Below are 13,912 nucleotides of genomic sequence, written 5' to 3' on the forward strand. Positions count from 1 at the left end.
GTCTGTTTTACCTGTTGCTTCCTCAGAATGATTCGGATCTCCTTTTGCAAGGCTCTTTGCGACCTGCCCTCAGCACCCTCAACAATCTGGTGAAGCAACAACAACACTTCCTCTAAGCAATTTTCTATGACATTAGTGCCTAAAATCATTTGCGGGTTCCTTTCTCTAATATCAGTGTCCACAACAATCAGTCCTTGTCCCTTCATTTCCTGCCTTCCCACCTTTATGGTTACCTCTTTGACCCCGATCTGGTCTATAGGTTGTCCGTTGGCAGCATAGATGGTGAGGGAGGGGTCCGGTGGTCGGAGATCGTCGTCCGACCAAAACCTCCGATAAAGGACATACGGGATCGTGGTGACCTGAGAGCCGGTGTCCAATAACGCGGGGGTAGGGATCCCGTCCAGGACGATGGACAGGACAGGACGTCCACCCACGTACTGATCACAGCAGCGACTTGGGCCTGATCTTCTTAATCCTGAGGACTGGCCCCCGGCCCCAGGTTTGGCTCTTTTAAAGGACAGGCCCTTGCATAGTGTCCTGCCTCCTGGCAACGACGACAGATGGGTTGTCCAGATGAGTCATAGCGATCACTGCTCCTGCCTCGGGTTGGGGGACCTCTTCTCCTCCGCATCCAAGGGACGTCCTCTGGGTTGTCAGCTAGCAGGATCCGATGAGGGACTTTGGTCTCTGAGGGCAACTGTATTGCTTTCAGGATTTGTGCGACGTCCTTAGTGAGCTGTTGCACCTGGGAGGATAGTGTATTTATGGTCTCAGCTGGCGTGTTGAGTCCTTTTGCAGTTATCAGGGCCTGCGAGGAGGATTCCGCTCCTGCAGCCGTGGAACTGGCAGGCCATGCTGGTGCGACGGGGTCTGTGTCCACAGGAGGTTGGAGTGCTTTCACTGCCCTGTCTTTCAGAATGGCAAAGTCCACGTCAGGGTGTTCCAGGGACCACAGCTTCATCTGCTTCCCATCCTCAGGAGAACGCAGGCCCCGCAAGAATTGTTCCTTCATCATCCGGTTTCCTTCCTGATCACTGACAGGGTCCACCAGCTTGAGAGCCCGCAGTGCAGCCTGCAGCCTGAGGGCATAGGCTCTTATGCTATCTTGGGGCTTCTGCCGGCAGTTATAGAAGTCCGTCCTCAGCTCTCCCTCGGTGCGGTGTTCAAAAGCAGCTGCTAGTTTGGCAAAGATGGTCTCAACAGAGCTCCGGTCATCATTGGTCCAGGACTCAGCTTCCAATTCTGCTGCTTCAGTCAATTGTCCCAGCACCACAGCGGCCCTCTGCTTACCAGTCATCGCGTGCATGTCTAGCAGGGTGTTGATCTTCTTCTTAAACCCGGTCAGCGTGTCTATTTTACCGGCATATTGGGGCAGCCATTGCGCTCCTGGGACATACAGCAAGGAAACTGGCATTATGGGGGAGATTTCAGCCGGCGCGGCTGCGACCGCGGCACCGGCACCAGGCGCTGCTGCGTCCAGCGCGACGGGGGCTGGCATCGCTTGGGCTGCGTCGCCCTGACCAGGGGCATTACCTCCTGCAGCGTCCATTTTTCTTCAAAAATCTGCGCGCTCCCTTTCCACTTCCTGGGTCAGAACGCTCTCCGAATTGTGGGGGTTCTGGGGCGGCCACACCTCTTCGTGGGCGGTGCTCTTCTCCCTCGCGCGGGCTGCAGCGCGCGCTTTTGAAGATGGCAATATGGCGGCGGTTCAATTTTTGCGGTCGGACCTCTGAGGCACACGGTCACCTGTCTGAACAGGTCTAGTCCTTATCCTGTTCGTGACGCCAGAAGTTGTGAAGCCCCGCTAGTATGTGTCGGTGCAGTACCTTCAGGGACTCCACGTGGATGGAACAGTCTGGTCACAGGTAGGGAACCTTATTTTAGGATTGTCGTGACGCCACTCTCAGTATTGCGGTCAGCGGGGACCGCCACTGCAGATTAAGGGATGCCTGGGGCTGATGGTGGGTGCAGTCAGTATATTAGCCCCCTGAGAGTGAGGCAAGCCCCAGGCCCCGGTGTATGTGTGTGGGACCACAGGTCGCAGAATGACTCAAACACAGTCCAAGAAGTCTTTCAACGTGTTTACTCACTGTTTGGAGGTCACGGTGAGATGCCCGGGCGACACTGTGATAACCAGGTTGAACCAGGAATTCCAGGAGGCCGTTCTGAGGGTAGCTGTCCACTCGCCTTCCTTGCACTCTTTCTGTTTTAGGAGGATCCTTTGCTTGAAGCGTGGTAGGACCCCTCCAGGGAAGCTGTTACCACCCTGCTCCCCTCTCTCTGGCTCGTCTGCCGGCAGCGTGGCCTTGGTGGGATGGCTTCTGGCCCTGTCCCCTTATGGGCCTGGTGATTGCTGCTTGGCTCAAGCTCTGTGTAGTCGTGGTGAGGGCATGAAGTACCCCCCCCCCACCTGTAGGTTAAGCAGCTCTGGATGATCTGCTGCCTGTACTGGGGACCTAGTTCCCCTTGTGTGCTCGGATACCGGGATCTCCGTACTCAGCCACCCTTCTCTCTGGATGATTTTCAGGCCGACCCACGGTACTCCTTTCTCCCCCGCTTTCAGCTACTGCACTCTTCAGGACCTGTCTGACACGAGAGCTCCTCTGCTCCCTTCCACACACTTCAACTTCTTCCTCTCGACCCCCTCACTTCCTCTCTCTCTCTGCCCTGCTTCCTAGCAACCAGCCCCTGAACACACCCCTAGCTGGGAATTGAAAGTTAACCCCTTATGGCTACCCAAGGGTCCCCTCTGGTAATGTGGGAGGCCTGGTCACTATATGTTTGTGTGTGCACCTCATCCTGGCCTTTGGAGATTACCTGGAAGCATTGTCCCCGCATGGGTGCAATACTCTGTGGTGCCTGACCAGGTCAGGGGCGCCACACCTGCACCAGTAGAAATCTCCCGCTACCTGGATGGTTAAGGGGCTTGGCCACTAGAGTCCTGCACCAGTAGAAGTCTCCTGGGACCTGAACAGTTAAGGGGCCTGGCCACTAGAGTCCTGCACCAATAGAAGTCACCCGATACCTGGACGGTTAAGGGGCCTGGCCACTAGAGTCCTACACCAATAGAAGTCACCTGGTACCTGGATGGTTAAGGGGCCTGGCCACTAAAGTGTTCTAGAGGTAGAAGTCATCCGGAACCTGGAAAGTTAAGGGGCCCAGCTACTAGAATCCTTCACCAGTAGAAGTCACTCGGTACATGGATGGTTAAGGTACCTGGCCACTAGAGTCCTGCACCAGTAGAAGTCACCCAGTACCTGGACGGTTAAGAGACCAGACCATTAGAGTCCTGCACCAGTAGAAGTCACCCAGTACCTGGACGGTTAAGGGGCCAGACCACTAGAGTCCTGCACCAGTAGAAGTCCCTCGGGACCTGGACAGTTAAGGAGCCTGGCTACTAGAGTCCTGCACTAGTAGAAGTCACCTGGTACCTTGACGGTTAAGGGGCTTGGCTGCTAGGGTTCCAGCCACTGGTTCCTATCATCTGGGGCCATTTCGTCCCAGAATCAGTCTCTAGTTACAATGCTGTTCACACCCTTTGTCTCCGGCCACACTCGAGGTCCACACTATCTTGCCTTAAGTCTCCTTTCCTCTGTTGCCACAAACCCCCCACTGTATGCAACCTTCACAACCTACCAACTATATGTCTGTCACTTTCCGTCATTAGGCCTTCACTGATTGCAAAGTAGTCTCTGGAGGCAGCCCATGTGGATGTCATTATATGGCTTTACAAGTGGTATATGTTGGAGGCCTGTCTTATCAAACTTTTGGAGGCATGTGGCTGTGGATAGACATAATATTAGGTAAATGTTTTGGTAGAAGAATGGAGATTTGTTAGATATGAGCTATATAATGATACTAGACCGTAGGGTATAAGTTACTTTTATTACTTTGTGTTGTTCTATTATTGATCGGCTGCAATGTGGAATAGTATGTGCTAAATGCTGATATGAAAAAAAACAAGTAGTCTCTAAAGAGGTTTTAAATACAGAATTATTAGCAAATTCTTCCGCGAGATACCAAGTCTACATAATGTCTGTTCTCACCGCCTCTAATTGCACTGCGGTAATATCCAGTCTTACTGATGAAATGCTTAATTCAGTGCAGTCGACAAACCCCATCCTACCAACATGTTGTGCCTTTTACTGGAAGGCACTAATTGAAATGTAAGTTCTGCTGACAGCTTTATTAACATAAGCCCAATCAATCCCTAATTGACACAGACAACATGGAGCAAAGGTATATACACCACAACTCGTGACAACATCTGCCGCAAACCTCTCCTACAAAGCGCCATGTGCCGTGTGAGGAGACCTTATGGGGGCGCGCTCGCTGCTAATTGTTACATGCATGTTGGGGGATCGCACAAAGTGACGGCTTAATATTGTCTGACTGCAATTTAATTTTTTTTCTTAATAATGTCATATACGTATACTATATGTCTAAAGGGCATGTTTCCACTTGTATCGTAGTAGAAAAGCAGCTTTTGTGGGCAAGGATAAAGCTTCATGAATGATTAACTGATGTAATGACCGCGGGAATATTGTGGACTCATGGTGACATCACGCAACAGTTCCCTGACATGCTTCCATTCTGGTGGCACTTTATAATCTAATATATAAAGCTGAGTGTATGTGTGTATGTGTGTGTGTGTGTGTGTGTGTGTGTGTGTCCGCTAAAAGAATTCGCACCGTCGCATTTACAATCACAAAATTTTGCACAGACTCCTCATGTGATTCAGGGAATGTCATAGACTATGTTTTGACAAGAAAATGTAACCCCACACTTTACAGTTACTCTCCAAAAATCCTGCCTCCATTAAACTGAATGGAGCTGCGAGCTACAGGCTATTAATAAAAGCTATGATTGGTTGCTATAGGAACAAAGGACAGTCATAGTATAAGAAGCTCATGTGTGAGGTAATATGATGTCGGTGGAGAGACGGATAGAGACAGAAAGACAGAGACAGACAGACAGACAAGCACGGACAGAGAAAGGGGCACACAGGGAAAGGGACAGAAACAAACAGAGACAGACAGAGACTAATAGGAAAAAAAAAGCCAGACAGACAGAAAGAGACGGACAGAAAGACACACGGGGAAAGAGACAGGCAGAGGCATACGGGGAAAGAAACAGAGAGAGACAGACAAGGAAAGAGACAGACAGAGACAAACAAAGACAGACGGGGAAAGAGACAGATGAGAAAAGAGATAGACGGGGAAAGAGACAGACAGCAAAAGAGACAGACAGCAAAAGAGACAGACAGTAAAAGAGACAGACAGCAAAAGAGACAGACAGTAAAAGAGACAGACAGCAAAAGAGATAGACAAAGACAGACCGAGGAAAGACAGGGAAAGAGACAGATGGGGAAGAGACAGACGGGGAAAGAGACAGTTGGGGAAAGAGACAGACGGGAAAAGAGACACACCGAGAAAGAGATAGAGCTGGAAAGAGACAGACCTGGAAAGAGACAGACAGGGAAAGAGGCAAGACAGAATAGAGACAAAGACTGAAAGGAAAGATGGGGAAAGAGACAGACGGGGAAAGGGACACACCTGGAAAGAGACAGACCTGGAAAGAGACAGACAGGGAAAGAGACAGACACAGACAGACAGACACAGACAGACAGGGAAAGACAGACAGGGAAAGAGACAGACGGAGAAAGAGACAGACAAGGACAGAGACAGCAAAAGAGACAGAAAGAGAGACAGATAAAGACAGACAGGGACAGATGGAGACAGCAAAAGAGACAGACAGAGAGACAGATAAAGACAGACAGGGACAGACGGGGAAAGAGACAGACAGACGGGGAGAGAGACAGACCAGGGAAAGAGACAGACAGGGAAAGAGACACAGAGAAAGAGACAGACACAGAGATAGAGAGAGACAGAGAGAGAGACAGACAGACAGAGACTGGGAGAGAGACAGAGAGACAGTTACTATCCTGGGCAACGCCTGGGTACTACAGCTAGTAAATGTATAAAGCAGAAGGGATATCAAAATGAATATGAACCAAGCACATACATGGCAACCCTTCCCGAACATCCAGTAGTAGGCTCCAATAATGGGGGAGAGCTTCTGAGCTAGTGGAAGACTTAGAAAATCTATTGGGGTGCAGAGAAGCCCTAGGTTTCTCTTCCCGGCATGCTTCATCAGGAGTTCAGACATAATACATAGAAAATCTATTACAGTACAGAGAAACTGCCCAGAACTGCCCAGTTGGTTTCCCTTCCCGACATGCTTCATCAAGAGATTCAGACATAATACTTAGAAAATCTATTGCAGTACAGAGAAACTGCCCAGTAGGTTTCCCTTCCCGACATGCTTCATCAAAAGATTCAGACCTAATACTTAGAAAATCTATTGCAGTACAGAGAAGCTGCCCAGAACTGCCCAGTAAGTTTCCCTTCCCACCATGCTTCATCAGCAGACTCAAACATAATAATTAGAAAATATAGTAGGGGCCAGAGAAGCCGCCCAGTAGGTTTCCCTTCGGACATGCTTCATCAGTAGACCCGAACATAATATTTAGAAATTCTATTGGGGTCCAGAGAAGCCCTCCAGAACTGCCAAGTTGGTTTCCCTTCTTGACATGTTTCATGAAGAACTCAGACCTAATATTTACAAAATCTATTATAGTACAGAGAAGCCACCCATAACATACCAGTAGGTTTCCTGTCCCAACATGCTTCATCAGCAGACTCCGACCTAATACTTAGAAACTCTATTGGGGTCCATAAAAGCCCTCCTGAAACACCCAGAAGGTTTCACTACTTGACATGCTTCATCAGGAGACTCAGACCTAATAGTTGAAAAAATCTATTGGGGTCCATAGAATCCCCCCAGAACTGCCCAGTAGGTTTTTCTTCCCAACATGCTTCATCAGTAGACTCACAGCTAATACTTACAAAATCTATTGGGGTCCAGAGAACCCCCCCAGAACTGACCAGTAGGTTTCCCATCCCATCATGCTTCATCAGCAGACTCAGACCTAATACTTAGAAACTCTATTGGGGTCCAGAGAAGCCCTCCAGAAATTCCCAGTGGGTTTCGCTTCTTGACATGCTTCATCAGGAGCTCAGACCTAATACTTATAAAATCTATTGGGGTCCAGAAAAGCCCCCTGATCTGCCCAGTTGATTTGCTTTCCCAACATTCTTCATCAGCAGACTCAGACCTAATACTTAGAAACTCTATTGGGGTTCAGAGAAGCCCTCTAGAAACGCCCAGTAGGTTTCGCTACTTGACATGCTTCATCAGGAGACTCAGACCTAGTAAAACTACGTGAAAAATGTTCCTGTGCGGAGATAATCTTATATATGTGTCCCTGCTGTGTACTGTGTAATAACTGTGTCTGACTGTACAGGGACATGGTCTGATCATACCACATTCCCTATCAGTCTTCGGAGCATGGAATGAAACTGGAGAACCCGGAGGGAACCCACATTATTGAAGCAAGAATATATAAACTCCTTGCAGATGTCGTCCTTGGTGGCATTTGACCTCAGGACCCCAGGGCTTCTAAACTGCAGTGCTAACCACTGAGCCACCACAAGAGTGCAGTGCTAACCACTGAACCACCACAAGACTGCAGTGCTAACCACTGAGCCACCACAAGACTGCAGTGCTAATCACTGAGCCACCACAAGCCTGCAGTGCTAATCACAGAGCCACCACAAGACTGCAGTGCTAACCACTGAGCCACCACAAGACTGCAGTGTTAACCACATAGCCACCACAAGACTGCAGTGCTAACCACAGAGCCACCCCAAGACTGCAGTGCTAACCACAGAGCCACCACAAGACTGCAGTGCTAACCACAGAGCCACCACAAGACTGCAGTGCTAACCACAGAGCCACCACAAGACTGCAGTGCTAACCACTGAGCCACCACAAGACTGCAGTGCTAACCACAGAGCCACCACAAGACTGCAGTGCTAACCACATATCCACCACAAGACTGCAGTGCTAACCCCACAGCCACCACAAGACTACAGTGCTAACCACTGAGCCACCACAAGACTGCAGTGCTAACCACTGAGCCACCACAAGACTACAGTGCTAACCACTGAGCCACCACAAGACTGCAGTGCTAACCACTGAGCCACCGCAAGACTGCAGTGCTAACCACTGAGCTACTTTGCCGCCCATGATACAAAAGTATAACTAAATCTAAATATTTATAGAATTTTGAAAAACGAGAATAAAATAACGGTATATAAAAATGTAAAAACACCCGCAGTTTACACTGTACATCTCCCCACTGAGAGTCATGTTGGCTGCAGTTTATTTTTGCACATATATAAATTGAATCCAGGGCTTGTGGGGTAATCGTTATAAACCCTATTACTTGTATAAGACCCAGACATTTTCTGCCACGTCTCAGTATACAAATACAGCCCGAATCTGATTACTTTATAACCAAATAGAAATGTGGCTTTTCTGTTGCTCAGCAATCAGATATTAGTTATTATCATATTATCTACTGCCCGTATCATTTTACACAGTTTTCTATACATTATTTATGCTGCGGCAGAATTGCTAATAGTTGCATTGTATCCATTATTATAAAGCTTAAACATCTATTTTTTCAACATGTCACATTGTAAAGCCTAGAACCGTTTTCTTCTCTGCTGCGGGACCGATTCCGCTTATTCCGGGGAATAAATCTTGAAAAGAGAATCTCATTTGTCAGTGTTTAGAAATGTCAGGGGCTTTGCAAATATCCTACAAATCCACCAGAAACGCGGTTGATTTATTTTAATTCCGCCAAGGAAGAAAACATTTGAAAGGAAACTGTCAAGTGTTTTTCTGTTAAGTGAACGCTGGAAATGACCCATGTTACCTCCGCGAGCGTCTGAAACAAAAGAGACACGGCGCGCTGAAACTAATGTCCATCATAGGCTCGTATTATGGCAGGTCCACCCTGGCAAAGAGGAAAACAAATAAGACTTAGGTTAGATATGTCACCGCGGAACTGTCCAAGCAAAAATGTGTTATGTAAGCCTATCCTTAAGCCAGGAGGTCACCTCCGCGTGTTAGATTGCCGGATAAATCTGAAGACAATGCAAAAACTGTGGGGTAAAGAGATAAACCAATGTGGGCGAATGTGACCGCCCTTGTTATTTGTATTTGGTAATATAGATATCCCAATTCCAAAAGAAGTCTACATGTGTATGGAGTATCAGAATCTGTAAATTACATCTACTACATAAATTCTATAGGTAACCCAGTGGGCCCGATGCAAAATTTGTACCTGGGCCCCCAACTACACGTTTGGCAAATGTATGGGCCCTTGTAATCTTCCAGAATCCTGTGAAGACATACTTGTTCGCCCCCCACCATTTAGCAATTTCCCCTTTACTGTAGCAATGCTCCTGATCCTGACCCCTTCATGAAATAATATCCCTGATTTTGGGCCCTTTCCTGTAATAATGTCCCCTATCCAGAAACCCTTCCTGTAGTAATGTCCCCCATCCCGGACCCCTTTCTGTAATAATGTTCCCCTTCCTGGACCCTTCCTGTAATAATATCCCCTATCCTGGACCCTTTCTGTAATAATGTCCCCATCCTGGACCCTTTCTGTAATAATGTCCCCATCCTGGGCCTCTTCCTGTAATAATGTCCCTATCCTGGACCCTTTCTGTAATAATGTCCCCATCCTGGGCCTCTTCCTGTAATAATGTCCCCCATTTTGGATCCTTTCTGTAATAATGTGCCCCATCATGGTCCCCTTTCTGTTTTAATGTTCCCCCTCCTGGACCCTTCCTGTAATGATAACCCCTATCCTGGACCCTTCCTGTAATAATATCCCCTATCCTGGACCCTTTCTGCAATAACGTCCCCATCCTGGACCCTTCCTGTAATAATGTCCCCCATTTTGGACCCTTTCTGTAATAATGTCCCCCATCCTGAACCTCTTCCTGTAATAATTTCCCCTATCCTGGACCCCTTTCTGTAATAGTTTTCCCCATCCTGGACCCTTCCTGTAATAATATCCCCTATCCTGGACCCTTTCTGTAATAATGTCCTCCTCTTGGGCCCATTTCTGTAATAATGTCCCCCATCCTGGACCCCTTTCTGTAATAATGTTCCCATCCTACTCATCTTCCTATAATAATGTTGCCCATCCTGAACCTCTTCCTGTAATAATGTCCCCAACCCTGGACCCCTTTCTGCAATAATTTCCCCCATCCTGGACCCTTCCTGTAATAATGTTTCTCATCATGAACCCTTTCTGTAATAATGTCCCCCATTCTGAACCCTGTTTGTAATAATGACCCAATGTCCCCCATCCTGTTATAATGTCCTCCATTCTGGGCCCCTTCCAGTAACAATGTTCCTGTTCTGCAGCTCTTCTCCAACAAATGTAATAAAAACCCAATCCTTATCACCTTCCGTTGCTCCCACGACACTCGGCATCCTTTTTAATAGCCAGTGAAGAAACTTGCAGCTGACATCAACAAGCAAGCAACGGGCAGCGCATGATTTCATTGCAATGTACCACTGATAACTAGCATGCTGATGTCAGCTGCCATCCTCTGATTGGCCAACAATGTATTGCAGTGCAGAGACCCAGTGGGTCTCTGTGCCGCAATACATTTCAGCTGAATATCTGTTCTTGGATGCACGTCCAGCTGAAATAGCCGCTGGCATTGGCAGATTCCCTTCCAGCATGGTGGTCCCATAGACAATGACTGGAGCATAGGTCGAGCATGTGTTTCCTGGTTCCAGAGCCCCGATTTGGGGATTGCTGGGGGTTCCAGCAGTCAGACCCCAAATGATCAGTATGTTATCCTCTATTCCCCTATCCTATTCCAATAATATATTGGCAAGATCCCTTTAACCCCCTGATTTATTACATCTGTTCTATGACAATACTTATAATTGTAACTTTGTATTTTTAGACTTTTACATCACAGTTGGCCATATTTCTATCGATTAAATGACATTTTTCGATTTTATTTTTTTTCTTATATTGTCTCTTATTTTCACTCACCCTCCTTTGTATTCTATAAAGCGTCTATAGAAAAGATTCATGTGTGACAATAAGAGATATTATTGATCTGTTTGGCACAGGTGATTGCACTCTATATTAATACACACAGCTCAGTAAATAATCCAGCGCTGGAGTAATTAAACAGCAAAAATATGATTATCTGGAAAATACAATTCTAAAATTTCACTTGGAGCAGCGCAACAGTTTTTAAACAACTGTTGAAAATCAATTGGAAAACAATAACCAAACCTTATTAGTTTATAGTTCATGATAATATTTTAGTTTACTTAAATCTGGTATAATAAGATGTACTGTTTGATAAAGATAGGCCACTCAGATAGTGGGCCAACTCGATAGGTCACCCTACCTACTGGTCCACAATGGAAACTAACTCGATAGGTCACCCTGCCCTCTGAGCCACAATGGTAACTCGATGGGTCTACAATGGAAACTAACTAGATAGGTCATCCTACTCTCTGGTCCATAACTGAAACTAACTTGATAGGTCACCCTACCCTCTGACCCACAATGGTAACTCAATAGGTCACCGTACCCTCTTGTCCACAATAGTAACTCGATGGATCATCCTACCCTCTGGTCTACAATGGAAACTAACTAGATAGGTCATCCCACTCTTTGGTCCACAATGGAAAATAACTTGATAGATCACCCTACCCTCTCACCCACAATGGTAACTAAATAGGTCATCCTACCCTCTGGTCTACAATGGAAATTCGATAGGTGGTCTACAATGGAAACTCAATAGGTCACCCTACTCTCTGATCCACAATGGTAAATCGATAGGTCACCCTACCCTTTGGTATACAATTGAAACTAACTTGATAGGTCAACCTATTGATACTCTGACCCACAATGGTAACTCAATAGGTCACCCTACCCTCTGGTTTACAATGGAAACTCAATAGGTCACCCTACTCTCTGGTCCACAATGGTAACTCGATAGGTCACCCTACCGTCTAGTATACAATTGAAACTAACTTGATAGGTCAACCTATCGATACTCTGACCCACAATGGTAACTCAATAGGTCACCCTTCCCTCTGGTCCACAATGGTAACTTATTCGATAGGTCACCCTACCCTCTGGTTCATAATGGTAAATGGTAACTCGATAGATCACCTTACCCTCTGAGTCTGGTCCACAATCGAAACTCAATATGTCACCCTTCCCATTGGTCCATAATTGCAACTCAATGGGTCACCCCACCCTCTGGTCCACAATGGAAACTCTATAGGTCACCTTTCCCTCTGGTCCATAACGGCAACTTGATGGGTCTCCCTACCCTTTGATGTACTTTGGAAATTTGATAAGTCATCCTACCAACTTGTACAGAATGGTAACTTTAAAGGTCCCTCTAGCCTCTGATCCACTCTGGCAACCACTTAGGGTTGGATGTATCTTCATAGTGAATACTAAAGGAATTCATCACAGGATCCATGATAAAAGTCTGATCGCTTGGGGTCCCACTGCTGGGATCTCTACTGATCACAATATCAGCATCTAGGTTTCCTGTTCCTCTTCATTGTAGTTCGGATTAAATCCAAATGCATGGTTGCTAATGACCACTGTTATGTCATTCAGTGTCTCTGGGACTGACAAAGATAGCAGGCTACAATTCTCAGCTATTTCAGTCCTATACAGATGAACGGAACAGCAGTTGTCATGCAGGACTATGATGCCAACTTCAATCCCAACCACACCGAGAGGGATTGGGACCCTTGTATGTCATGATTGGTGAGGTCTGAATGGTGACACCTCCAATGATCAAGGTTTAGATGAATGTCATCAGGGAAAAAACTCCTTTGAAGAGTTGTACATCGATTACTTTTCTCATTGCTTGATAGGTTGCTGGCCTTAAATTGGCTGTCACCTCAACCATCTATGACCTACAGCTTTTATCTTCTCTCATTAGAACATCTCACGTCCATCAGAATTCTCTTGGGTTAGAAATATTTGAAGCTCCAGTTATTATATTTTATTTATGACCCCTGCCACATCCAAATATGTATACCCCCATGGACCCAGACCCCATCTCAACTGCGCCTCCTTCTAATTGTGTTACATCCTTTGTATATCAGCGAGCTGCCAAAGATACATTCTATCAGCTTTTTTTACATGGGTCAATAATTGGTCGAACAAGCAAAAAGGATCATTTCCAATTATTGACCTGTGGAAATAATGAGCAGCTATAGGACAAGAAGGGGATTGGATGGTTAATGGCAGCTCCTCTCCCTGTGTAATGGGATACCAGCAATATGTAGACCGTATAGGGGGTGAACAAATACAGTATATTAACAATTATTTGTCTCTATCCAGTAAAATGGTCTTGATATATCATCAGAGAGCGTTTTTTTAGGGGCAGAAATCTGCTCATGTAATTCTAGCTTAAAGGGGTTGTCCACTACTTGGACAACCCCTACTCATTCCCCTTGTTCGCCCCATAAAAATAAATAAGCCTATACTCACCTCTGATGCCGGCATGGTTCCAGTGATGTCTAAAGCTGCGTTCCTGGGAACCATGTGTGTCATGTTTCTGCTGTTCAGAGCATTTTGCATTTTGAAAGCTTTTGTCATGGCTCCGCTGTGCGGAGCTTTTGAAAATGCTCTGCTATGTGCCTTGTGCACTTGCTGACAGGTTGTCTTTCAGCACTAGGGTCCACGCTGGTTTTGGGAGGTGCCTTCACAGATGTGCGTTGTTCCTGGTGATTGCTCTGAACTTCACCAGTCGTATTTCCTGTTTGCTCAGTGTGCTCTTGGCTCCTGTCTGGTGCAAGTGTTCTGACCTTAGCTTCTGACCTCAGACCTCCTCCTGACCACATCTTTGTCTGTTCCCTGAACCTTATAGTTTACCTCCTGGCTTCTGACCTCGGACCTCTTCCTGACCACGTCTCT

The 13,912-nt window shown here is 46.7% G+C and overlaps 1 protein-coding gene across 2 annotated transcripts in view; it reads left to right on the forward strand.

Moving 5' to 3' along the window:
• Nucleotides 1–13,912, forward strand: part of PLCH2 (phospholipase C eta 2) — a 909,460-nt gene that overhangs the window by 354,355 nt on the left and 541,193 nt on the right. The gene's annotated exons all lie outside the window — the stretch shown is intronic.

The sequence above is a fragment of the Anomaloglossus baeobatrachus genome, chromosome 11 (genome assembly GCF_048569485.1).
Source record: "Anomaloglossus baeobatrachus isolate aAnoBae1 chromosome 11, aAnoBae1.hap1, whole genome shotgun sequence".
NCBI lineage: Eukaryota > Metazoa > Chordata > Amphibia > Anura > Aromobatidae > Anomaloglossus > Anomaloglossus baeobatrachus.